Source organism: Balaenoptera physalus, assembly GCF_965194825.1.
Source record: "Balaenoptera physalus genome assembly, chromosome: 1".
Classification (NCBI taxonomy): domain Eukaryota; kingdom Metazoa; phylum Chordata; class Mammalia; order Artiodactyla; family Balaenopteridae; genus Balaenoptera; species Balaenoptera physalus.
Genome location: NC_138882.1, coordinates 179,708,948 through 179,735,471, shown reverse-complemented (window position 1 = coordinate 179,735,471; position 26,524 = coordinate 179,708,948). Strand labels below are relative to the sequence as shown.

Below are 26,524 nucleotides of genomic sequence, written 5' to 3'. Positions count from 1 at the left end.
TCATTTTGCAAAACGGAAACAGGCTCAGGTCAAGTCAATGGCAGAACCAGCCCTCAAACCCAGGTCAGGATCCCAGGCTAAAGATCTTTCCCCATATGTGTCCCCCAACCTGTCCCATCTTTGCCTTTGCACCTGCTGTCCCCTCCCCTGCAGTGTCCTCCCTGCCTGTGTTGCCAGTTGGCATCACGGCTGCTTTTCTAGATCTTGCTTGGAAATCTTCAGTCCTTTGTAATCTGATCATCCAGGTAGTGTCTGGCTCTGTGTGAGTTTCTGGAGGGCAGGAACCCCATCTGAGTCATTCGTGAATCCCAGTGTCTAACAAGGTACCCGCATTCAGCAAGTGTCCAATGATGTTAACGTAACGAAAGGCTGCCCCGCCTGGCAGGGGTGTCCACAGCCCAGCCGGGCTTGGTTCCCATGGGGAAATCTGGAAAGGCTGTCCCGCTGGGTTTAACACCTGAGCCACTCCAGGCTGAGCCTGGCTACCCTTCCCGCATCTACGTTGGTATCTTCTTCTCTCCACCAGTGACATCAGCTCATGAATGATTGGTTAATGATTGGCAGCAGGACAATCCAGTCTCCCTATTGGTGGCTCAGACCCTTAGTCAGGTATGAGTTTCCCCAGCGTCATACCTCTGACCAATCTTGTCCAACTTGTTCACAGATGGACCCTCAGTGCCAAGTAACCTTAATTTCTTTAAAAATAGTGACAGCCGTCATTTGCCGAATCTATATAACATGCATCCTGGTGCATAGTATGCACTTAATACATATATGGTGAATGGGTGAGTGAATACTTGCAGGAAATAACATCTCTTAGGAACTAAGACCTTGTATGACCTCCGTGCCTGTTTCCTCCTCTGTCCCTGAGAGGTACTCGGAGGAGTGATTGATACATACATATCAATAGATGTTTGTTTTAAATAGGTCATGAACCAGGCTCTGCTTTAAGTGCTTCACTTATATTTATTCATTTATCCTCACAACTGAGCCCCAGAGAGTCTAAGTAATGTCTCCTAGGTCACACAGTTGGTACCAAGTGCAAATATTTTCATACCTTCCAGGGCACATGTATTCCAAGTAATATAATGTGGTGACCACTCTCCCCCAACCTCTTTCCATAGCACAGAAGCCCCTGCCCCAGAGCCTGTGGTCATAAGTAGTAGGTGAGTCCAGTGGTGGTTTGGCCACTTGGCTAGGAATCATCTCCATGGATATAAAATGCTTAACACAGTGCCGAGCACATAGTAGGTCTTGTGATCATCATCTGTGTAACAGGCGTGGATCCTGCCCTGTATAGAAGCCCACAGGAGGGAGACCTGAGTCTGCTGGAGAAAGCCAGGAGATCCTTCACGGAAGACATTAAAGCAGTCCTGAATGACTATAACAGCACCAACTGATACCTCCTGAGGAGCAGACGCTGCCCCAAGTGTGTTAGATGTAGGAACTCATCAGCCCTGGGAGGTAGCACCGTACTTAATCATCCCCACCCCACGGATGAGAGAAATGAACTCACTTGCCCAGGAAATGGTTAGTAGCTGGCAGGCCGGCATGTAAATCCCAGCCATCAGGCTATGGAGTCTGGCCGTACTGCCTCCTTTTGTAAGGAAAGGCTCATCGAAGTTTCCTGCTGGTCAGTTCCTCTCGCCTCTGCTCAGGGCTGGCTGTTGGCAGGCAGGCCTGTGTGAGTGTACACGCTGATATTACATGATCCTTGGAGTGGAGGAGAGTTTCCCCACCTCCTGGGGAGCCTTCCCCACATCACACCCTGAGGCTGGGCCCAGAGGTTTTCAGGAAAGGAAACCAGCCTATCGCTTCACCCCTGCCTGGGGCAGCCCCCGCACGTGTCAGCCCCCGCACGTGTCAGCCTCCGCACGTGTCAGCTCCCTAATTCCCTGGCACTGCTCAGAGCCGACAGCAACAGGGACTAACATCCCTCCCGATGGGGAAGATTCGTGACAGTTCTGAGGGAGGTACTACTGTGGTCTATAATACACAGAGGCAGAAACAAGACTCAGTGTGGTTAAGTAACTTGCCCAGGGTTGCAGAGCTGATGGGTGGAGGAGCTGGGATTTGAACCCAGAGTCTGGGGGCTTTCCCCTCTGCCTTTCAGTCTGCTCTGAGCTGACTGGTTTTGCCTCTGGTGAGGGAAAAGTTGTCTGTCTTGGGGATGTCTGGTCCAGAGACTTAGGCCTGTCTCCAAACAATCTTAATTTGTTTAATAATACTAAGAGTTGTCATTTGCTGAATCCCCATGTGTGGCCTGCTAAGTAAGTGTTTTATACACCCTTTTTCATTTGGTCCTCTTAAACTTCCCACAGAGTAGGTACTCCAATCCCAGCTTTTACAGGTGAAAAGGAGAAGCACGGAAAAGGGAAGGGACTTGCCCAAGGTCATGCAGCTCATAAGTGGTTAAGCCAGAATTGGAACCTTGGCAGCCTGGCTCCAGAGTGTGGGCCCGTAGTCACTTAATAAATGTTAGATAAATCTCTGCAGGCCAGATGTATAAACTCTTCTTGCACCTGATGGTTCTTCCAGAGCCCGACTCAGGTAGTGGGTGCAAGGCAGGAGTTGAGCAAATGGCAGGAATAGACTGCGGGACACTCCCTGGCCCCCTGAGCCGAGGATGCAGAGTTTATCTACCCCTTGTGTGATCCTGGTCGAAGGGAGGAACGGACAGGGGTGGGGAGCACAGGGGTGCAGTCCCGGTGTCTCCAGAACCAGGGTCAGAAGGAGGCCAGAGTAATTAGCCTGGCTGAAGCTACTGCTAACTGAGAATCCTCAGTGGGGACTGGCCCCAGCTTCAGTCCAGGGCTCTGGCCTTGGACCTGACCCTCCTGGAGTTCCATCTCAGGCTTCCAGAGTCTTCCTGGGGTGGCAAATCTCAGAGCACTGGTTTGTGTGAGAACTTTGCTCTGCAGTTTCCCCCTTCGACACCAAGTCCCTGGACTGGCCTGCCCGCCCCACTTCGTCCTTTTGGAGGAAGCAGATCTTTTCCTCTTGAGTGGCTACTTGATTTGAATAATCAAGTATTTCCCCACTGGCCCCTGGCCAGGCAGAGCTCACTTGGCAAGGCCTCTAGCTGGGGCTCTGAGGCAGGCCTGTCAGCCTCCCCGTCCTGTGGCACGCTCTGATCAGCGAGACTGAGATGCACGGAAAACCCTGTCCCATTGGCTTTGCTGGGCAGGCCCCAGGTGGTTCCTGTGGCAGAGGCAGGGCTAACCTTGGGCTTTGTTCCCTCACTGTCTGGAGTGACTACTGTTGGGGGAAGGAGGGGCTGTCCCCACTTCAGAAAATTCACGCTGGAGTGGCCTTTCTTGTCAGCTCACTTGGGTTTCAGCTCTTGGCGCCTGTCAGGCTGGAAAAAGGAGGAAGCAGAGTCAGGAAGGAGGAAAGATGGGTGCAGAACATTCATTCATTCATTCATTCATTCAACAAACATTTCCTTAGCCCAATTGCCTGCTAGGCCCAAGGCTGGCTGCTGGAATTCGCAGACAAATCTGGTCTCGCTTTTCCTTCAAAGATCAACCAGTGTGTGCAGGAGATGGTCATGTAAACAGACACATTCAGACACACTCACCAGGTGGTGTAGGGTGAAGGAAAGTTCAAGAGCTGTGGGACCAGAGGAGCCACCTAACCAAGCCTCGGGCAGAACAACCACAAAGAATTCCTGCGGGAGGCAGCGTCATTCTTTTTTTTTTCCTCTCTCTTTCCAACAAATACTGAGCATCTTCTGCAGGCAGGTGTGGTTCTGGGTGCTGGGGATACAGGAGCTCCTCTGTAATGCAAAAGACAGACCATAAAATAAAATTGGGTTAATTTCAGCCAGTGATGAGCAGGGTTGTGAAACAGTGAGGGGCTGGGGTGCGGTAGGGGCTCAGAGGAGGTGGCCTTTGACCTGAAGAATGAGAAGGAGTGATCCAAGCAAAGACCTTGGGGATGAGTGTTCCAGGCAGGGGAACAGGCTGTGCAAAAACCCTGAGGGAAGAGAGCAGGGCACAGAAGGTCTGAGTGGTGAGCGGAAGGGGCCAGGAGGTGATGTCAGAAGGTGGGCTGGACCCAAAGCTTGCAGACCTCAGACTGACTCTGGGAGAATCAGCAGGGCCTGCCAGGAGAAGTAAGGTAAGGGTGACCTGTTTGTTCGGTGGCCCCTTAAACGGTTGTTTAAGCAGGAATGGCCTTTGGGGTTTGCCACTCCAGCCCTCTCCAGGCACAGAGAGGGAAAGTGACCCTGCCAGGTCGTGAAGGGAGGTGGTAGGACTGTATCTGGGTCCCCTAGCCACCAACCAGTTTCTCTCCAATATGCCCACACAGCCCCTCTGAATTAAGGCAAACACTTACTAAGCACTTACTGTTTGCCAAGAAAGTTACATATCTTGGGCTTCCCTGGTGGTGCAGTGGTTGAGAATCTGCCTGCTAATGCAGGGGACACAGGTTCGAGCCCTGGTCTGGGAAGATCCCACATGCCGCGGAGCAACTGGGCCCGTGAGCCACAATTACTGAGCCTGCGCGTCTGGAGCCTGTGCTCCGCAACAAGAGAGGCCGCGATAGTGAGAGGCCCGCGCACCGCGATGAAGAGTGGCCTCCGCTTGCCGCAACTAGAGAAAGACCTCACACAGAAACGAAGACCCAACACAGCCAAAAATAAATAAATTAATTAATTAAATTTAAAAGAAAAAGAAAGTTACATATCTTGCCTACTTTGACAGGAGGAGGTGACCTGGGTTCCAGATGATTGACCCTGACCGAGTGACTGAACCTCAGTTTACTCATAAAATGGGTACAGTAATGGTTTCCAGCTCATAAAACTGTTGAGGATTCAATGAGATATGAAGCGTGTTGAACAGTCTCTATAGTGCTTGGCAAAATGTGAATATTTACTGAGCATTTTTGTTTTCATTTAAGTTGTTTTATGGACCCTGAGATCTTTCAGTGGATTAATCATGATCCTTGTTCAAGCACATTTATCACTGGTTCATAATGTCCCTCTTGTATATTTTATTATTTTTATTTATTTATTTTTTGGCCCCACCGCGTGGCATGTGGGATCTTAGTTCCTCTACCAGGGATCGAACCCATGTCCCCTGCAGTGGGAGCGTTGAGCCTTAACCACTGGACTGCCAAGGAAGTCCCTATTTTATTATTAAAAATAAATTTTAAATGCCTATGAGCCATCATCCAATACCTTACATCTTCCTCTGGGTTCCTCCATCTGTCTCCTACCCACCTTTCTTCATGTGGGGTAACCACTCTCCTGAGTCTGGGCTTTCTCATTCCCTTGCCTTTTAAAATTATTATTTTAAACTTTTGATTAATACTTTATTAGTATTATTATCACACACAGATATACGTATTATACATATGAAGTTTCTCATTCCCTTTGCCTTTTTTGGATTAGTATTTAAAATCATATATGTGTGTGTTATATACATTATGTAAAAAATATATATTTTTTACTTTATGAAAGTGTATCATGCTTTACATAATCTCCTGGGACTTGCTTTTTTCACTCAATCTTACATTGCCGAGATTGATCCAATGGTTGCATGTAGCTGTAATTCTTTTTTTTAACTACAGTGTAATATTCCACTGAGTGTTCCGTAATTTTTTTTTTTTGGCCGTGCTGCCCTGTTTGTGGGATTTTAGTTCCCCGACCAGGGATTGAACCTGGAGCCTTGGCAGTGAAAGTGCCAAGTCCTAACCACTGGACCTCAAGGGAATTCCCACCGCAGTTTTTATTTAGTCAATTTCTTGTTGATGGCATTTGGGTTGTTTTCAGGTTTTTGCTAGTGTAGAAAAAGCACCATGAGTATTCATGTACATGCTTTCTAATGCATATATATAGAAATTTTCTCTTGATATATAACTAGGAGTGGAATTGTGGGGTCATAGGGTATATGAATATTTGTTCAGTATCACAAGATAAGAGCAAACTGTTTTCCAAATGATTGTATCAGTTTATACTCCCACCAGTAACATGTAAGAGATCCTGTTGTTCTACATCTTCCATAAGTGTTGTCAGACTTCTTATTTTTTCCAGCCCAACAAATATAACGATTTCTCATTGGAGATTTGATTTACATATCCCTGATTGCCAATGAGGTTGAAGAAGTGTGTATGAATGTGTGTGTGTGTGAGATATCTTTTGCCCATTAATTAATTAATTAATTAATTATTTTTGGCTGTGTCAGGTCCTCCTTGGGGCGTGCAGACTCCTCTCTAGTTGAGGCATGCAGGCTTAGTTGCTCCGAGGCATGTGGGATCTTAGTTCCCTGACCAGGGATCGAACCCACGTCCCCTGCACTGGAAGGCGGATTCCCAACCACTGGACCACCAGGGAAGTCCCTTGCCCATTTTTCTATTTGTCCTTTTTTTGTTCTTTTCTTATTGATTTGTAATAGTCCTTCCTTCCTCCCTCCCTCCCTCCCTCTCTCCTTCCCTCCCTTCCTTCCTTCCTTCCCTCACTGTGTGGTTTGCAGGATCTCAGTTCCCTGACCCAGGATTGGACCCAGACCACGGCTTTGAAAGCCCGGAATCCTAACCACTAGGCCACCAGGGAACTCCCTTGTAATAATTCTTTATATTTCTGAGTCTACTGATGTTTGGGAAACTGAAATTCTAAAATTTAATAGAGTCTAATCTAGCACTGTTTTATTTAATATTTAGTGCTTTTTGGATCTTATTTAAGAAAGTGTGCCTTAACTCCAAGATCAGAAAGCTGTCACCTACAGTTTCTACTAAATGTTTCAAAGTTTTGTTTTTCACATTTAAGACCTTGATCCATGTTCAGTTGATTTTGTGTATAGTGTAGGATAAGGATCCAATTCAACTTTTTTCCCATCTGGGTACCCATTTTTTCTTATGTTTTCCAGTTCTCTTTGTAGCTGATATATGAAAATGCAATAGGCTTTTTTTGCATTTGATCTTATCAAGCTAATTTGCTAAACTCTATTTCCAATTATTTGTCTGTAGATTCTATGCAGACAATCAGTTACAAGTAATGATAGTTTTCTTTTGTATTTTTAGATCTTTATGCTTTTAACTTTTTTCCTCATCTTATTACACTGTCTAGGACTACCAGTACAATCTTAAAAATTTTAAAGGTGGTATTAGGTATCTTTGTCTTGTTTTTTATTTTAGAGATAATGTTCTAATGTTTCCCCATTTAATATATATGTATTGCAGATTTTTTATAAATGGCTTTTTTTAGGTTAAGGAAGCTTTCTTCTATTCATAACTTACCGAGAACTTTTTGAAAATAATAATTTGTGTTGAATTAATTTGCATTAAATGCTTTCAAAAAGTATCTTGAGATGATTATATGGTTTTTCTCCTTTAATCTGTTAATGTAGTTAATTACATATTTGATCTTCTAATATTAAACCGTCCTTGCAGTCCTAAGATAAGTCTAACTTGTATATTGGTTATTCTCTTATATCTTGTTTAGAATTATTTTATCAGTTTTCATGAATAAAATGGGTCTGTAATTTTCATTTTTTATGTTGTACTTTTCTGGCTTTGGTATTGCAATAATAATGGCCTCATAGAAGTAGATAGTAATATTTTCTCTTTGACTGTTTTCTGGAAAAGTCTGGGTAAAATTGAGATAATTTGCTTCTTGAAGTCTGATAGAACTCACCTGTAAAATCACCTTGGCCTGTTTTCTTTGTGGAAAGATTTTAACTACTGTTTCAATTTTTAAATTTAGTTTCCTTATTTCTTCTTGAGTCAGTTTTGGTATGTTATATATGTATTTTTAGAAATGTATGCATTTAATCTGCATTTTCATATTTATCAGTGTAAGGTTGCTTATAGCATTTCCTTATTGTATTCCTCTTTTCCGTAATAATTGTGTATTATCTCTTTCTCCCTCTGTTTAATTTTTAAAATTAATCTTGCCTCAAGTTTATTGACTTTTTTAAAGGACCAACTTGTGGCTTTGATCTTCTCAGTTTAATCTTTGTTTTCTGTTTTGTTGATTTCTGTTCTTTGTAATCTCCTTTTATTTTCTTCGAGTTTCTGTTTTTTCTAATTTCTTTAATTGGAAACTTAGCTCATTAATTTTTAGACTTTCTTTGCTGCATTGCAGTTTTTGATATATAGTGTTTTATTATCGTTCAGTTCTAAGTGGTGTTTAATTTCTACTATGACATTTCTTTGATCTATGAGTTATTTAGGGATTTTTTAATCTGTAAGTGTATGGAAAATTGTTTGTCCTTTTAAAAACTAACTTCAAACTTAATGGTCAGAGAATGTGGACTCTGTGAAGACCTGTTATTTAAAATGTGAGACTTGTTTTGTGGTCTGGTATGTGATTAATTTTTAAAATGTTTGAGTGTTCCTGAAAAGTATGTGTGTGTATCCTACTTTTTAATTTCAATTTATCTTGCTTTTTCTGTTTCGCTTTAATATTTTATTACTTTAAAAGAATTGTTAGCTGTAGCTCTTCCCTGCAAAGACAAGATTAGCACTTTCTTATACCCTTTGGTCTCTCTCTTCCCTTTCAACCCTTATACTCTTCAGTGACATGCCTTTGAGCCCCCATGACAGCACATTAAAACTGTCTAGGTTTTGCAGTTCTGAGTTGTTCAGATATTATATATTGGTCTTTGATCTGGGGATTTTTTTTAAACACTAAACTTTACTAAGTTATTTGCTCAGCTTTCACATATCTTTAGTATCATATGTGGAATTTGTTTCTATTACTGAAGTAGTTACTTCAAAATTTTTTTGGGGGGGGTGTCTTTTTGTATAAACCTGAGCCATTGAATGTTTTTTTTTAGCCTTTAACATTTGAATGGCAGTTTAGCTGGATATAAAATTCTCAGTTCAAATTCTTTTCCTTTGGTACTTTGGTCAATTCAGTTTGTTACTTATTCCTTTGTAAGTGATCTGTTTTTCTCTAGACTTTGAGAATGTGTCTTCTGATAGTCACTCTAATATTTCTGAGTGTGGGTTTTTCATTATCTATCCTGTCTGATGTATTTGGGATGCTTTCAAACTGAGATCTATCATTTTTCTTCAGTTCCAAGGTTGTCTTCATTATTTCTTCAAATATCTCTACTTTTGATTTATTTTCCTCTCATGGGACTCCTAATATCTAGATGTTGGCACTTATATTTCCATCTCTCTCTTTTTTTTGGTTGATGTATAATTTCATTCAATAAAATGCACAGATCTTAAGTGTTCAGTTCAATGTGGTATTTTGACCAATTACATTACCTTGTAACCATAACCCCAAAATAAGATTTAAAAAAATTTTGTCTCTCTAGCAATTTCCCTCACAATCCTTTCCAGTCTATTTTTCCTCCCAAATTACAATCATTATTCTGATTTCTTTTACCATAGATTAGATTGGTCTTTTCTAGAGTTTCGTGTAAATGGAATCATACAGCAGATACTCTTCTGTGTCTAGCTTCTTTCACTTAGCATAATGTTTTTGAGATTCATCTATGTTTGTTGCCTCAATAGTTCTCTCCTTTTTTTGCCAAGTGGTTTTCCGTTGAATTAATATACCACCATTGTTTATTCATTGATCTGTTAGTGAATATTTAAACTGTTTCCAGGGACTTCCCTGGCGGTCCAGTGGTTAAGACAGCACGCTTCCAATGCAGGGGGCGTGGCTTCAATCCCTGGTCGGGGAACTAAGATACCACATGCCATGCCGCCAAAAATTAAATAAATAGCGTGTTTCCAGTTTGGGGGTATTATAAATAAAGTTCCTATGAACACTTAATGTATGACTCTTTGGGTGTATTTTCTTTCTTTTTTTAATAAATTTATTTATTTATTTTTGGCTGTGTTGAGTCTTCATTGCTGCGCAGGGGCTTTCTCTAGTTGCAGCGAGCGGGGCTACTCTTTGTTGTGGTGTGCGGGCTTCTCATTGTGGTGGCTTCTCTTGTTGCGGAGCGTGGGCTCTAGGTGCCCGAGCTTCAGTAGTTGTGGCACGCCAGCTCAGCAGTTGTGGCGCATGGGCTTAGTTGCTCCGCGGCATGTGGGATCTTCCCGGACAAGGGCTCGAACCCATGTCCCCTGCATTGGCAGGCGGATTCTCAACCACTGCGCCACCAGGGAAGCCCTTTGGGTGTATTTTTATTTCTTTTGAGCAAATACTTAGGAGTGGAATTGCTGGATCATGTGATAAGTGTATGTTGGTTTAACTGCCAAACTCTTTTCCAAAGTCAGTGTACTTTATTACATAACCATGAGTTTTTCTACATTCCTTCCAATGTTTGATTTTGCAAGTCATTTTGATTTGGTTTTAGTCATTCTGGTGTGTGTGAAACGGGTTTAATTTTCATTTACCTGATGATAATGATGTGGAACACCATGAACTATTGGTCATTCGTATGTTTTCATTTTGAAGTGGCTAAGTCTCTTGCCCATTGTGTGTGGGGGGGGTTGTTAATCATTTCATTGGCAACTTTAGGAATTCTTTATTTACTGGATACAAGTCCTTTGGGAGCTATGTGTATTGTGCTTATTCTTTCCCATTATGTGTCTTGTCTATTCAGCTTCTTAATGGTATCTTTTGATGAGCAGAAATGTAAAATTTTGATGAAGTCCAAATTATCATTTTTTTTTAATGAAGTTAGGACTCCTTGCCTTACCCCAAAGTCACAAAGATACCTGCTTATGTTATCTTCTAGAGGCTTTATGGATCTGGCTTTTATAGTTAGGATTATGGGGACTTCCGTGGTGGTCCAGGGGTTAAGACACGGCGCTTCCACTGCTGGGGAACTAAGATCCCGCATGCCGTGTGGTGTGGCCAAAAAAAAAAACCAAGAAGATTTGTACAATTAGGTTTATGATCCATTTCAAATTAATGGAGTAAGATTGGGGCTGCTGTTTTAACTTTTAACTGATCTTTTACCATTTCTTTCATATTTCCGATTTCTTAATCCTTCCTGGCTTCTTCCAGGATATATTCCTCCATTTGATATCCCCGTTCCCTATTTCATTCCTCAGCTGCAGTATCCATTCTGCAGTTAATTCTACCTATTATGTTTGTTATTTCAACTGTTTTTTCATATAGAATATTTCCACTTGGGTCCTTTAACACTTTCTTATTCTGTTTTGTTTCACTAATATCTTTCCTTATTTCTTTGGCGTGTTTCTAACGCTTATTTTAAAATTCTCAGTCCATCTGTTGAACACGGCCGATTCCAGTGGTATCTCTAATTGGTTTGTTTTTCTTTTGAAGCCAGTGTACTCCTCGGATTCCCTGTTCTGTAACCCGTGAGCTCACTCCTCGGGGTGGGAGGGTTTCAGCTATTCTGTCTGCTGCTGCATGTTGGGGTAAGAATCCAAGCCTGACCCTGGTCTCTGTCAGCATTGATGAGCCCAAGGAGATGACGGTCCCAGAGTGGAGGCCCCCAGGTATCAGAACTGCATAGTTCCTCCCTGGGTTTGTCATCACGACCCTCACCCCCAGCCCCCCCACCAAGTAACTAACTCTACAGGATTGAGCCTCACTTTCTGGATGCCAGGAAGAAGCAGCCAAGGGAGGGGGCTGTCTGCCTAGGTCAGAATCCACCAGCCTCCAGGTCCAGAAGAGAAGGGGTGCTGGAGTGACCGTGGAGGCCTGTCACCCCATTAGTTCCCTCTTGATTTCTGCAACTCCACAGTGCCTGCTGCACGGCCCTGATTTTACTCCGGCATATACTTGGACCGTCTGCCCGGGCCCCGCGTGTGCAAGTGAGAATGCTGGCCTCGGTTGCTCCAGGGCAAGTGGGCATGTTTTGGGGCAGGGGGTGTGGGGAGGTGTGCTGGGGAAGGCTTGATGCAAAGAGGCAAGAGCAGAGCTCAAATCCGATTGTCTTTTCTACAGTATTCTCCACCTGCTAAAGACTAGGCCCTGCCCCTTCTCCTGGCTGCTGCGTTCCCACTTGCCAGCGCTGCACACACCAAGTTAAAACCCCCTTCCGTCTCCCCAGGAGATTCCGTTTCTCTCCACGGTTTCCTAGGCTTAGTGACGTTTTTGCTCTATTGTTACTCTGGTGTTGATTTGAGGACGAGGGGCGGGGAGCCATATGTCTTCCCTCACTGTTTCTAGGGATGGTATGTGCACCCTCACCCCCACTGTATCACCAGCCGGAGCACAGAGGCTTCAAAAGAAAAACAGCAAACTGACTCGAGATAGCACTGGAGTCAGCGACATTAGAACAGATAGACCAAGAATTTTTAATTAACATTAGAAACACGCGAAAGAAATAAGGAAAGATATTAGCAACATAAGACAGAATAAGAAAGTGTTAAACAATAAAAGAACCATGTGGAAATATGAAACATGGTTTAATAGGAAAACCAGCCTTATCATCTGTTCCAGCCCCAACCTTTGCATGCACCTCACAGCTCACTATTCTCCAAAAAAAGACTTTCATGGCCGCCAGACCTTCGCATGGGCTGTTCCCTCTGATTAGTCTGCCTTCCCTACACTTCTGCTGGAAAAATTCTGGTATATCCTCGAGGCTCCTTCCCTGAAGGCCTCTCACGGTCATTGTGATACTCAGTGATGGCATGGGGTTCAAGAGTTAGGAAACCAGGGTGCTTGTCCTATTCTTCAACTAACTGACTCTGTTACTTTGGGAAAGTCACACTACCTCTCTGGACCTTAGGCTCCTGCTGGGGAAAAAATGAGAGTGCTGGGTTAGATTAGTCCTAGAGCCCCTTTCAGCTCTGACAAGCTGGTACAGTGGTTAAGAATGAAGGTTCTGGACTTAATCGCTGTGTTTCAAGCCTCATTTACTAACCTAACATAATGGTAAAGAGCTTATACTTTGGAGTTGGACAATTTGGGTTCATAATCCCAACTCTGTCACTTGCCTGCTGTGTGACCATAGGCAAGTTACTGAGCCTCCCTGTGCTTTTTTTCCCCCTCTTCTGTAAAATAATGTTGATATTAAGGGTGCCTACCTCCGAGTGTAGGAGCACAATGAATGCAGCTGTTGTTGTGCTGGTGGTGGTTGTTCACCATTATACAGACTTCTCCATTCCATTCAACAAAATCTTGATGTTTGTCTGCCAGGCTCTATCTAAATGCTTTTTAAAATTCTACCAAATTTTATCGTTTAACAGATACTCTCTTTTGCCTTTTATCTTTTTTTTTTTTTGGCTGTGTTGGGTCTCCATTGCTGCGCGCGGGCTTTCTCTAGTTGCGGCGAGCTGGGGCTACTCTTCGTTGCAGTGAGGGCTTCTCATTGCGGTGGCTTCCCTTTGTTGTGGAGCACGGGCTCTAGGCGTGCGGGCTTCAGTAGTTGTGGCACTCAGGCTCAGTAGTTGTGGCTCGCGGGCTCTAGAGCGCAGGCTCAGTAGTTGCGGCACAAGGGCTTAGTTGCTCCGCGGCATGTGGGAACTTCCTGGACCAGGGATCAAACCCGTGTCCCCTGCATTGGCAGGCAGGTTCTTAACCACTGCACCACCAGGGAAGTCCCTGCATTTTATCTTTAAAACAACCTTGCAGAATGAGGATCTGTAACCCTGTTTTACGGACAAGGATCCTGCGGCCCCAAACATAAAGTCACTTTCAAAGCTACACAGCCAGGACTTAACCCGATATCCAGCTCCTCCATGGTCAAGGTCTTTCCACTATGCCACAGTGTTCAGAAAGATTAGTCTGGGGTTTTGGGAGATTACTGAACAAATCCAGATGGAAAAGCTTGGTGAGAAACTCCCCCTCCCCGTTAACACATGTACGCCAGCTGTCTGCCCGCCTAGGCCGTCCACAAGATGTCTTTTGTAGGTTTCATGCAAATGCAGATTTAATGATGGGCCAGAAGTTAATTGAGGAGGCAGAACAAGGGTGGGTTGGATGATTAGCGTCTCATGTGACCTGGGATAGAGAGCCAAAGGGGCTCTGGGAAAGAGAGCAGTGGTCTTGGAGGACACAGAGTCAGCAAAGAGGAGGACTGAGATTCAGCAAGCCCAGAGCTGAAGCTGAAGAGCGAGGCCTGTGGAAGCAGATGTAGGCCTTGCTAAGAGGCAGTTCCAGAGGGTGGCACTAGGGCTGACTCCAGCCCCGCCCGGTACTCTTGCAGGTCCGGATATGTGGCTTTACCTCTCAGAGCCTGCAAAAGGGCTGCTAGTACCATTTGGTAGGGGAGAGGGTACGTGGGGGAGCAGCAGTAGCCCTGCACCAGAATCTCAGCTCCACAGCTGGTTAGATTGGCATGTGTAGACTCGATTTAATCCTGAAGCCTCAGTTTCCTTATTTGCAGTTTGGGAATCACATTCTTGCCTGCGTGGGATTATTGCAAGCCTCCAGTGAGATGACTTCGTGGTGAGACCTTCTCTGATCTCTCTATTTAAAACTGCAAATACCAACTCTCCTCCCCACCCCCTTCTTTTTCTCCATCTCACTTACCACTACCTGGCATCCTATTGATTTTACTTATTTTCTTATTGTCTGCTCACCCCACCAGCAGGGATTTGAGCACCTAGAACAGCCCCTTGCATATAGTAGGTGCTCAATAAACAGTGGTTGAATGAATGTTGGTTGAATAACATATAGGGAAGACCCTAGGGGATAGGGGATGTTGAGGCCGTGTCAGTTGGATCTTAGAGATGCAGGACAGAGGCACGAGAGAGGCCAGGACAGCTCACTTGGGGTGCTAAGGGCTGCCAATGAAAGCATCTGGGGCCTGGATTTTAAGGTTGTGGCTGGTCCCTCTCTGTCCACAGCCTGTAGGAGGTGAGTCCTTTAGGAGAGTAAAACTGGATGGGCCTGAGTACTGGGGCTTCTCATGGAGCCAAGACTCTTGGGGCAAACAGGAAGCCCATGATACTTGGCTTCCCTGCTTTCTTTAGCTTTTTAAACCATTCTGATTGCCCCTAAGTGGAACAGACTACCTCAAAGAAATGTCAGTCCCAGCGCCATCCCTGCCACCCCAAAGGCTAGAAGAAAAAGCACTGGGTTTGGAGGCAGGCAGATCCGGGGTTATGGCCTAGCCCTGCCCCTCTTTACCAGAGGGATGTTCGGCAAATCACTGCACCTCTCTGAGTCTCTGTTTCCTCCTCTGTGAAATGGGTGTAGCAGTTTCCCCCCTGTATGCCAGCCTCCTAGGGCTTTGTGTAAAATATAGTAAAAATGTGTATTGTGACCAATCATCACTAGACTGAAGGGCCTAGAAGGCAGAAGTTGTACCTGCGGCCCTCAGTGCAGGGCCAGCCACACAGTAGACACTTGGAACATGGTAGTCAAAGAGTTGTTAAACTCAACTGACAACAACCTTGGAAGGGGAGGGTCCGAGTCCTGCACACAGTAGGACTTTTAGGCAAATCCTGCCCAAGGACCTCCTACAATTCTACAAGTTTATAGATTCCAAGAAGAAAACCAAGCTTGTATTGGTTGGCCTCATTTTACCATGCACTTGAAACTTATTGACCCATCTTTAGCTTGTTTGCAAGATATTTCCTTTGGTAGAAACAACTAGATGAGTGACATGATGTGGTTGCTTACAATGTAAGGGGCTGAGAAAAACAGGCTGAACTGGAGTTCTGAGGTCAGACTCTGTGTTCCAAGTAACAGAAAATCCAAGGTAAGCAATATGGGGAATTAACTAGCTCATGTAACTTGGATGTTCAGAAGTAGGCTTCAGGCATGGCTGCATCCAGGGGCTCAAGCAGCGTCATCAAAGACTCAGATTCTCTGCATCTCTCTACTCCACCTTCTGAGAGCTTGCCTTATCTTCAGGCTGCACACAGTGCCCCTCCCCATCGCCCCACACCCTCACAACACACCATCCAGGTGGAGAGAGTCTTGAGCTTAAGCCAGTCAGGACCCACCTGGAGCCTGGAGGTAGGATCAGTCCTACCCAAACCAGTTGGCTGGAAAAGAGAGAGTCACTTCCCAAGGAAACTTTTTTTTGTTTTGTTTTTTAAAGAATTCTTCCTCTCTTTTTTTTTTAATTTATTTTATTATTTATTTATTTTTTTATGGCTGTGTTGGATCTTCGTTTCTATGCGAGGGACTTCTCTCGTCGTGGCAAGCGGGGGCCACTCTTCATCGCAGTGCGCGGGCCTCTCACTATCGTGGCCTCTCTTGTTGCGGAGCACAGGCTCCAGACGCGCAGGCTCAGTAATTGTGGCTCACGGGCCCAGCTGCTCCGCGGCATGTGGGATCCTCCCAGACCAGGGCTCGAACCGTGTCCCCTGCATTGGCAGGCCGACTCTCAACCACCGCGCCACCAGGGAAGCCCCGCAAGGAAACTTTGTGGTATCGTTAGGAAAGGGGAATGGATTCTGGGTGGCCAAAAATTATAGCACGTATCTACTACAGTCATCAGAAGGGGAAACAACATAAAGCCATAGAAACGTCTGCATAGCACTTTACAGTTTGCAAAGTTCCTTCCCTCCTAAGAAGCCAATATTGGAAGCGGAATGACACTTATTATCACTGCTTTGCAGATGAGAAAACAGCCCTTGAGTAACTGGCCAGGACTCTGACTTGTAACCCTGAGCTGCCCCCACCCATCTCAGCCTCTTTGTGTAAAATTATAAACCCGGAGGGGCTGACCTGGGAGGGAGGGAGCCAGTGTGACTGAAGCCCCTCCCTTTACGGAGGGAGCGCCTGTTCCAGATATGAGAGGTCCCCAGGAAGCTGCAATCACGTGAAAGCCCAGGAAGAGCTGGTCTGGGGGCAGAGGGAACAGCCTGACGTGAGGACTGGTCACGGGGCTGGGCACACACACAATGGGAGCCCTGCCTCGCTCACTGCCAGGGCCCCGGCATGCACGCGCATACACATGCACACAAACTCACACACGCACACTGCCACACAGGCAGAGGGAGGTCACGTGACACACTGACGTGGGGCTCCCTGTACCGGGGGTGGCCAAGGCATCGGGGTCTGCCGCCCATACTGGTGACTGTGATGGAAGTTGTCTTGGCATGTGACTGAGATGGGGGAGCCAGCACACTGAATATGGAGCCAGACAGGCCTGGCCTGCATCCCAGCTCTCCCACGTGGTTGCTGTGTGACCCCGCACTTCCCTCCCCCCTTTTGAGCCTCAGTTTTCTCTTCTGACCCAGGCTGATAATTCCCACCTGACTGGTTTCTTAGGAGGCTGAACAAAAAGCTCCCAGTACATAATAGGTGCTTCATTCATTATGAGTTTCTCCTTTTCCCCCTTCATAGTGTCCTGTTAATAGCTGTGTGACCCTGGCCAAGTTACTTAACTTCTCTGTGCAGTGGGAGCAATGATAGCACCTACCACATGGTGTTGTGAGGAGTAGATGAAGGAATGCCTGGAAAGCACTTAGAACAGTGCCTGGCACACTCGTTATCACCTTTACTACTAGCTAACATTTATTTTGAGTGTTTAATATGGGCCAAGCGCTGGGCCTTGATCTCATTGTTTATTGTGCAGTTATCCTTCTTATAATAGCACAGTGATATAGGCACTCTCTGTGATTATCCCCATTGGACCCGTGAGAAAACTGAGGCCCAGAAAGGGGAAGTGATGTGCCCAAGGTCACAAAGCCAGTAAGCAATCTGGGGGCTCTGCTCAGCTGTGCGCCCTTGGGTGAGACCCTCACCTCTGTGGGTCCACATTTCCTGCCTGGAGGTTGGGGCACATCCCTGCCCTGTACCTCCCAGGGTCACCATGGATATCAAATGTAATAGTGCCAGGAGCCTCCACCAGCTGGAAGGTTCTCTGGAAACGTGAGGAGCGCTATTACCATGGGCCCAGGGCAGTGAGACCTGTCTCTGGGAACGTCCGTGTACTCCCTGTTCTGACGCAAGCCAGGCATTCGAGAAACCGGGCACTTGCCACCCAGGGATACTGCTTGTGTTGGCCGCCACTCAGAAGGTTACAAGTTCATGGCCTATTTCCCTGAAGTCCAGAGCCGCCTCAGCCTCTTCTTACAGGGCCTGTGTGGGGCTGTCTATGGAATGGAGGTTTCATCTCCTAGGGGAAGGCTGCCAGAGCATGTGGGGCGTCGGGGGCAGGGAGGGGGAAGAGCCACGGTGGTCCAGGGTCCTGCATGAGGACCAGCTGAAGTAGGGGATTGTGGGGGAGGAGGGGTGTGTCCAGGGTCACTGGCCTGTCCAGGGGTGGAGCCAGGTCTCCAGCCGAGGTCTTCCCCACCCCGCCCCCCGTCTCTGCTGCACACCCCAGGTCGTCCCCTCTGCAGGGCAGGCCACCTGTGATCAAGGACTTGGACTCAGTCAGTCCTTGGCCACTCTCATGCTGTGTGACCTGGGGCAAGTCACCTCACCTCTCTTCCATAAAGTGGGGGTAAGAAGCCCTCCGTCAGGGGGCTGTGATGCACATACAGTAAAGTGACATTTGGGGAGAGTGTGTAGTGAGTATAAGTCACATTGTAGCTGTGTGTATTCCATTCATCTACAAACACATAACGTACATATTGCAGACAGAACAAATGTGGTTTGTTTTCAGTCTTACTGACTGCTTTAGGAGTTTACACTTGGCCCTGGGAGACAGAAACATCTACAGGTGACGTTGAATTCTGGCTTGGTCACTTACTGGCTGTGTGACCTTGAGCAAGCACGATCTCTCTGTGCTTCTGTTTTGTTACCTGCAAAATGGGTATAATAATAGTGCCTACCTAGTAGGTTGTTGTGGAGATTGAATGAGTTAATATAGGTAAAGTGTTTAGAACAATGTCTGGAACATAGTAAATGCTATGAAAAGGTATGCTATTATTATTACAAATACAATGACAAAGTATATAAAGTAAGGGTTTTTCTAGAGTAGTCTCACTTTGAAATGTTCTTTTCAGTTGACAGAAATCACTGATTTCCGGAATTCCAAGACATTGGTATCCATGCTGTGCCTCACAGACTGCTTTGTGCTTCTGGTAATAGCCTCCCAAATCCTAGCTGGTTAGTGGGGAGACTTATCCCTGCTGATGATTGCTGTGTGACCCTGGGCAGCTTGTATACCCTCTCTGTGCCTTCCTTTTCTTGTTGTCCACTGTGAGAGTAAGGATGGGATGGCTACGTCTCCTGGTACCAGAGGGGCTCCCACTGCAGGAGTGCTGAGTGAGGTGCCAGAGTGCAGGGGATGACAAACACCTCAGGGACACACAGCACATGCTCCTTCCCCCCACCCCACCACTCAGCTCCCAGGCTTGGCTCAGAGCAAGGTGGCCTGGGACAGAACATGTCCTCTGCGTGGGATGGTGGGAGCCTGTGTGCCCGTGGAGCAGCCATCCCTGACACCCCTCTGCCCAGGCGCTCCAGCCACCCCAGGCACGGTGCCTCTGGGCCCTGCCATCTCCCTCCCCCGCCTCCCTGCTGCCAGCTCTCCACCCACCAGATGAACCTTGACTGGCTTCAGTCTTCTGCCCACAGAGCCAGTCTGTGGCATCCAGACCGGCCAGACGCCCCAGGAAGCCACAGAAAAATCTTTAGCTCTGGAACCCAGACCTCTGAGGCTTCCGATTCCAGCTCTGCTGTGTGGCCTTGGGCGAGGGGCAGACCATCTGAGCTGCAAAGTCCTCACTTGTGAAATGGGCTGGCAAGAGACGTGTAAGTCAGGCGGGGATGCCAAGCGCCTGCTCTTGACCAGGCTGAGCTCAGGGAGCAAAGCCCTTTGTGGTCAGTCCTGGCCGCCTCTCTGTCCTCTGTCACCAACTGCCGGCTCCTGCCTTTCTCCCCACCTCTAAATACTTCATTCCTACCTCCTTGCCTTTGCACATTCAGTTTCTCCTGTAGGGAGCGCTGTTTCTCTCTCTGTTCATCTCAACCCTACCATCCTTCCAACCTGGCTCTCCTCCCACCCACTCCATGGAATCTTCCCGGCTGACCCGAGGTGGTCTCTTTCTCTTTCTCCTTCAAGAGGAAGAGAAGGCATCAGGCCTCCTGGTGGGATGTTTGTCTGTGAGAGGGAGACAGGCAGACAGACAAATCTGGTTCTCTCAGGAAACATAGCGCCCCTTGACTATAGGAACTGGAACCTCCACCCCCTATTTAACCCCTCCCCCAAGTGGAGGTGCACAGCAGCCAGGTAAGCTTTTTGGTTTCTAGAGCCTTAGAGCTAGAAAGACCTTCCAGGTGGGCAGGTCTGTGATGAGCACAAGGGTAAATGGCTGCTGGCCGAGTGGGCAGAGAAGGGTCTGTCCCTTCTCAGCTCCAACCCCTCACCTGCCCACTTACCCCTCACTCCATCCTCCCCTGCCCGGTGATCATGGCTGCTGGGTGACATTCATTGCCCACTTACTGTGTCCCAGGCCCTGTTTTAAGCCTTTCTGTGCATTAACTCATATAATCCTTACAAGGACCCTATGGATTTTATTCGTCTCCCACTTTGCAGATGAGAAACCTGAGGCCCCAGGGGTGGGGTCACTGGCCCTGAGTTACCCAGCTCAAGAGGGGCAGAGGCAGGATCTGAACCTGGAGCCCTGGCTCCAGAGCTTGCTTCCTGCTGCCAAGCTGCCTCTTTGGTCACTCACCATTGACCCGCCACCCTTCCACCCACCTACCCACATTCCTGCCCAGCCAGCCGGCTGTGCACCCGGCTCTGCCAGCCGTGGGGCTGCCAACATCCACAGAGCAAGATCCCTGCTTTCTAGGAGCTCACCCCATGGTGAGGAGGCGACCACCCATGGTTCTCTGACTCTGATAAACGTGACCAAGGTCTTGAGCGGCTGGGTTTTGGGAGCTCGGGGAGGAACTGTAGCTACCGCCTGGGCTGGGGCTGGGCTGCAGGGCAGCCCAGCAGAGCTGAGGTCGAGGGGGAAGGGTGATGGGAGGACTTTATCGGGTGGACAGCAGGGAACATTCCAGACCAGGGAACGCAGTGTGCAGAGGTGCTGAGGCTGGAGGTGCTCAGGGGGACAGCTGGCTTTTCATCACAGCCCTAAAGATGCAGTGGCTTGGCAGCAGGCAGGGCTGACGCCAAGCCTCCCCAGGCACGCCCGCGTCTGTTTTTTTGTCGAGATGAGGTGCTGTCTGCAGCGGCCAGAGGTCTGAGCCTTGCTCTATGCCAGCACCTGGCCTACTGCCCTCTGGGGAAGTCCCTCCTTGGGTCTGACCTGCAGCCTACCCTGACCAGCACACATTCCTTCCAGAGCCTTCACCCAGAGGCTGCTTTATGGCAGCCATAAATAACTTCCATCAGTGAATGAATAGAGTCCCGGCCAACAAGGCTTGCCAGAGACGCTGGGCTTGGCTGAGAGAGCGGTTCTATGTTCCTTCTCTCTGACCCTGCAGGTGAGATGTTCCTGGGCTGATCTTTAGTGGCACTCCCTCCCCCAGCAGCTGCTGCAGCCCAGTTTGATGTTGCAAGACCCCCTTCAACGCCCCTCCCATTCCCCACATCCCCCCGGAAGCACAAGGAACATTCAGCCCTTCTCTTCAGCCACAGCTCCTTGAAAGAGCCAAGAAGGCGCAGCTGACAGCCCAGAGGGCACTGGCTCCGAGCTAGTTCTGATTGTTCCCTGTGTGTGTCTACGGGGAGTAGGAGCTGGGAGGCCTGGGGTAAGTCTTTCTTCTTCTTTAGGCCTTAGTCTTCCTCTCTGGGCAATGGGATAATGTCTAAGGCAATGTTTCCCAAACTAATCTGCTCATAGGATGACTTTCCAGGCCCTGCCCTGGGAGATTCTGACTGAGAAGTTCTGGGGGGGAGGTGGGGCTGGGAATTAATTAGGGGGGAGGGGTTGTTATGTCTCTTTAATCTCTTTTAAAGTTTGAATACAGCCACATCATGACACCTTCTCCTTCTCAACACTCCCTTAAATCTCCTCAGCACTTTATCACACCTAACAATATGGGCAGGGTAGGGGTTATTAGCCCCTGGATGAATTTTTACATATATACACTTTTTTTTTTTAAGTTTTCTTTTTTTTAAAATTTTTCTTTATTTTCTTTCTTTCTTTAGGCTGTGTTGGGTCTTAGTTGCAGCACATGGGCTCTTCGTTGTGGCACACAGGCTTCTCTCTAGTTGTGGTGCATGGGCTGTCTCCTTGAGGCGCGAGAGCTCAATAGTTGTGGCACGTGGGCTTAGTTGCCCTGCGGCATGTGGGATCTTAGTTCCTCAATCAGAGACTGAACCCGCGTCCCCTGCACTGGAAGGCGCGTCCCCTGCATTGGAAGGTGGATTCTTAACCACTGGACCGCCAGGGAAATCCCATACATATATACACTTTAAACTATCAACACCTCCCAGACCATTGTAAAGAATACTTCCATCACCCACCTCATACACTTCCTAGGCTATATACCTCCCTGGGTACCACTTGGGAATAGGACTTTTCCCACAATCACCCCAAGTGATTTTTGTGGTCTGGGACATTTGGGAAAATCTGGTCAAAGGACTCTTCCCAGCTCAGACATTTTTGGACTGTGTCCTCTAGACTGGGGGTTCCCTAAGGACAAATAACTGTCCCTCTGGCCCCACCAGGTACTGCTGGTGAGCACAAGGTGAAACTTCTTGGATCTCGTATTGATTTATTAGGCTGGTGAGTAGGGGAGCCTTAGAGGGTGTCCCAGGCCTGGGAGCTGGATGGGGCGGGGAGGGTCCCTGGGTGAGCTGTGGTGGAAAGAGTCTGGAGTAGGGGTGACCTGGGTAGGTCCTGTGTGGAGTCCTGTGCAGGGCCAGGCTCAGCACCTCCCATCTGTGTGACCCTGGGTCATCTTCACCATGGTCCCCTGGGCCTTTATTCCCTCACCTGGAAAAGGGGACAACTGTATCTAGCACTCACTTGTTAATAAGGATTAAAGTAATATCAGGTATATTCAGTGCCTGGCCCGCCTCTGGGCTCTCCTGATTGGGAGATGGATGTTAGGAGGATAAGGCAATGGGCTCACAGGTGCACGGACTGACCCAGCATCACACAGCTGGGAAGTGATGGAGCTGGGACTTGGACCAGACTTGCTGGCTGTTTGACAGCTGACCGAGTGACTTCCCTGATAAGCCTCAGTTTCCCCATCTATCAGTGGGGCTAATCACTCCACCCTGCCTGTGTCACTAAGGTGTGGTGAAAATCTGATGCAGTAGGAAGATCTGATACAAAGTGAGAAAGAAAAAGGTTTAATGGAGTGATGCGATGGGTTTCCTGTTGTCATGGTGAGCTCAGTGGCCTTTCTGGGGCCAGGAACAGGGCCCCTCCCTTGGCACCGAGAGGGTAAAAGCATCTCCCCCCAACCTTGGGTGCTTTGTACCTTGGGATCTGAGATGTCCCAAGAGACAGGAAATATAATGGGAAAAGGCCTGGTCTCATAGGCACATAGCTGGGGTTGCTTCCGGGCTCTGTGTGTGTCCAGTGGCTTCACCTCTCTGAGCCTCAGCTTCTGAATCTGTAAGATGAGAACCATAGTCACCATCCTGACTTGATGAGATGTTGTCGGAACCCAAGAGAAAATGAAAAAGGGGTTGAGGACACTTTGGAAGCAGAAAAGACCCCTCCAGGCAGGTGACAGCTCAGCTACCTCCAGCCTGTATGTGCTGACTCTCTGGTGACGGCCAACACCTGGCCGAGACTTGACTGAAGCCTCCTTGCTGCCCTGCAGGGCTGGTGCTATCCTAGATCTGAGGCAGTGCAGGAGCTGGGGTTACAGCTGTGGAGGCCAGCAGATCTGGGTTCAAATTCCAACTCCATCTTTGCACCTCTGAGCGTCTGTTTCCTTCATCTGGAAGTGGGGATGCTAGTATCTAGCTCATATGTGGCCTGGCACACAGTTGGTGCTCAGTAAGAGCAGTTGCTCTTATTCTGGACATGAGTTCACCCCTCTGGCTGATTCAGTGCAGACTCAGGTTCCTGGGCATGTAAATGGGGTGGAACGGCCACTGCTGCTGGGGAAAAAACTATTGTGACCCCAGATAGGGGTTCCTTGCCTTCTGTGCTTTTATCCCACAAGGTGCCCAGCACAATGACTGGCACATATTAGTGCTTTTTCCTACCCTGGCCGGTCAGGAATCTCCAAGAAATCAGAGACCATGTCTGTCCTCCTCCCCACTGAGTCCTTAGTACCTAGAACAGAGCCAGGTACATAGCAGGTACTCAGTAAGTGTTTGGGAATAAAGAATGAATGGACAGGGCTTCCCTGGTGGCGCAGTGGTTGAGAGTCTGCCTGCCGATGCAGGGGACACGGGTTCGTGCCCTGATCTGGGAGGATCCCACATGCCGCGGAGCAACTGGGCCCGTGAGCCACAATTACTGAGCCTGCGCGTCTGGAGCCTGTGCTCCGCAACAAAGAGAGGCCTCGATAGTGAGAGGCCCGCGCACCGCGATGAAGAGTGGCCCCCCGCTTGCCACAACTAGAGAAAGCCCTCGCACAGAAACGAAGACCCAACACAGCTAAAAAAAAAAAAAAAAAAAAAAAAAAAAAAAAGTTAAAAAAAAAAGAATGAATGGACAAAGAGGAATGAACAAGCCTCAGGTGGGGAAGGACTGGGCTGGGGGAGGGGAGCCCCATGCCTTGTCCTCCCTCCCATGTCACCCATCCTGGGCTAAGCCCCGAAGATTAACCCCAGGGAACAAAGCCAGGTCACAGCCACTGACCCAGAGCTTTGGAGCAGACATCCAAGGCTAGTGTGACTAGGTGTTACAGGTTGTGGTGGCTACTCCGTGGGGCCCTCTTCACTCAAGATGGCCCTCCTGTCCCCCACCATGGACGTGGTCCTCACAGCGGTCCTCAGCCTCCTCCTCCTGGTGCTGACCTTGAGCCTGGTCTGCTTCTTCACCTGCCGCCTGGCCAGGCCGCTCAGGTAGAACTCACCCCGGCCCGACTCCTTCCTCTGCCAGATCTCCCACCCTAAATTCATTTGGCTTCTATTTGCTCTTGAGGGATAGTGGAAAGGTGGGCACCGGTCTCTCTCCCTCTCCGTGGCGGGGAAACTGAGGCCCAGAGAGGTTGAGTCAGCTTGGGATCGAATTGCACTTGGCCATGGACTAGCTGAGATCCTTTGCTCAGTTTCCTAAACTGTAAAACAGGAGCTAATAACACTTGTGAGGATTAAGTGAGATGCCCAAGAAGTGGCTGTGATTCTTATCAGTCCTATTGTTCTGTCATTTGTCCTGGACCTTTTGAGACCCAGCCCAGGGCTGGCTTTCTGCCCAGCTCCAAAGGGCTCCAGTGCCCTCTGTCCCAGGATGCTGAGTCAGTCCCCAGGGCCAAGGCCCAGCCTCCGCTCCCTCCCCTGACCTGCCAAGTGGCTGCTTCTCCTCCAAGGCCAGAGCCCAGGCAGGGCATCTGCACACTTGTCATGAATAATCAGGGCACGTAGCTGGGAGCCTGGCAGAGATGGTTCGGCTGGGAGGTGGGGAGCGATGGGGCTGGCACACACCCGGAGGCTCCATTATGAACTGGTAGAGCATTGGCAGAGGGTGGTTGGCAGCTGGGGCCCCCGCAGCCCCAGGCTGGGCCCCACGGAGCCCATCACCTAGGGCTGCCAGAGAGCGGACTTGGAGCCTCTGAGTAGGGGCGGGGGCCATGAGGAGGAGCCAGCAGGGGAGACTCTGGCTCCTGAAGGGTTTCCTAGATTCTCCTTTCCAGGCAGAGGCAATGGGAGAAGGCACCTGTCTGTCTCCAGAACAGGCCCTTCTCAATGCCACATCCCTGGGGCCAAAATTCAGAGCATTCCAGCCTGAATCATGGAGCTTTTCATTAAGTTAGCATTTACAGAGCTGATTCTATGTGCACGGGGTTGGGAGTCAGAGATGGAGAAGAGATGGTCTTTACTCTCACAGAGTGTCGGGCTAGCAGAGAAGAGAGACAAATAAGAATAACCGTGCAGGGCTGGATGAGCCCATTAGAGCTCCTGGAGCCACGCTTCACTTTTATTTTTCCTTATTTATGTGTTTGCTTTGGACCTTATTTATGTGTTTGTTTTGGACCTGCGGTGCAGAGGGTTGAATAAGTCATATTCCTCAGTGCGTGGGGTACTATCATGAGCTCAGTTTTTTTTTTATTTGTTCATTTTCCCCTTCATCCCTGCTCCCCAGTACCAATCCCACCACCCTCCAAAGGTCTTCATGCTAGTATGCTTTATTTAATATGTTGTTGAATTTATAAGTGTCCTTGCAAGTAATGCTGTGTTGTATATGTGAGTGTGGTTTACACTGACATACAAACTACTGAAATCCTGTGTTTTTAAACTCCACCCATCCTACTGTTTTAACTTCTAGTTTTAATACTACTGCCACATAGATATTGCCCCACCACTCTTTACAACTTCCTTCCCCTAGTTATGGACCTAGAGGTTGCCCCCAAATCTTCTAATCATAAGCCAGTGTTAAAGGGAATATGCCAAAAGTTTCTTCAATAAATATGATGGTTCTGTAGGTTTTTTTTGATATATAAAGTCTTTATCAAGTTAAAGAAATTATTTCAATTCCTGGTTTTCTGAGGGCTTTTATCATATAGTTCTCTACATCCCCATTCCCTCTTCTTAGATGATCTTGTAAGTTTGATTAAGGCTTTAAATGCCACCTTTATGCCCAGGGTTCCCAAGTGTATACCTCTAGCCAAGAACTCTTTCCCGGTTGCCAGATGCCTATATGCAACGGTCCGCTTAACATCTCCACTTCATCTTAAACTCAACATGTCCAAAACCAC

At 47.8% G+C, this 26,524-nt stretch overlaps 1 protein-coding gene across 2 annotated transcripts in view; it reads left to right on the top strand.

Moving 5' to 3' along the window:
• Positions 1-26,524, top strand: part of ALPL (alkaline phosphatase, biomineralization associated) — a 60,482-nt gene that overhangs the window by 9,369 nt on the left and 24,589 nt on the right. The window contains exon 1 of one of the 2 annotated variants that reach the window (XM_082449104.1): positions 21,296-21,445. The exons of the other annotated variant lie outside the window; for it this stretch is intronic. The gene's annotated coding sequence lies outside the window, so the exon portion shown is untranslated. Of the gene's footprint in view, positions 1-21,295; positions 21,446-26,524 lie in introns of those variants that run through there. 2 annotated transcript variants of the gene reach the window in all.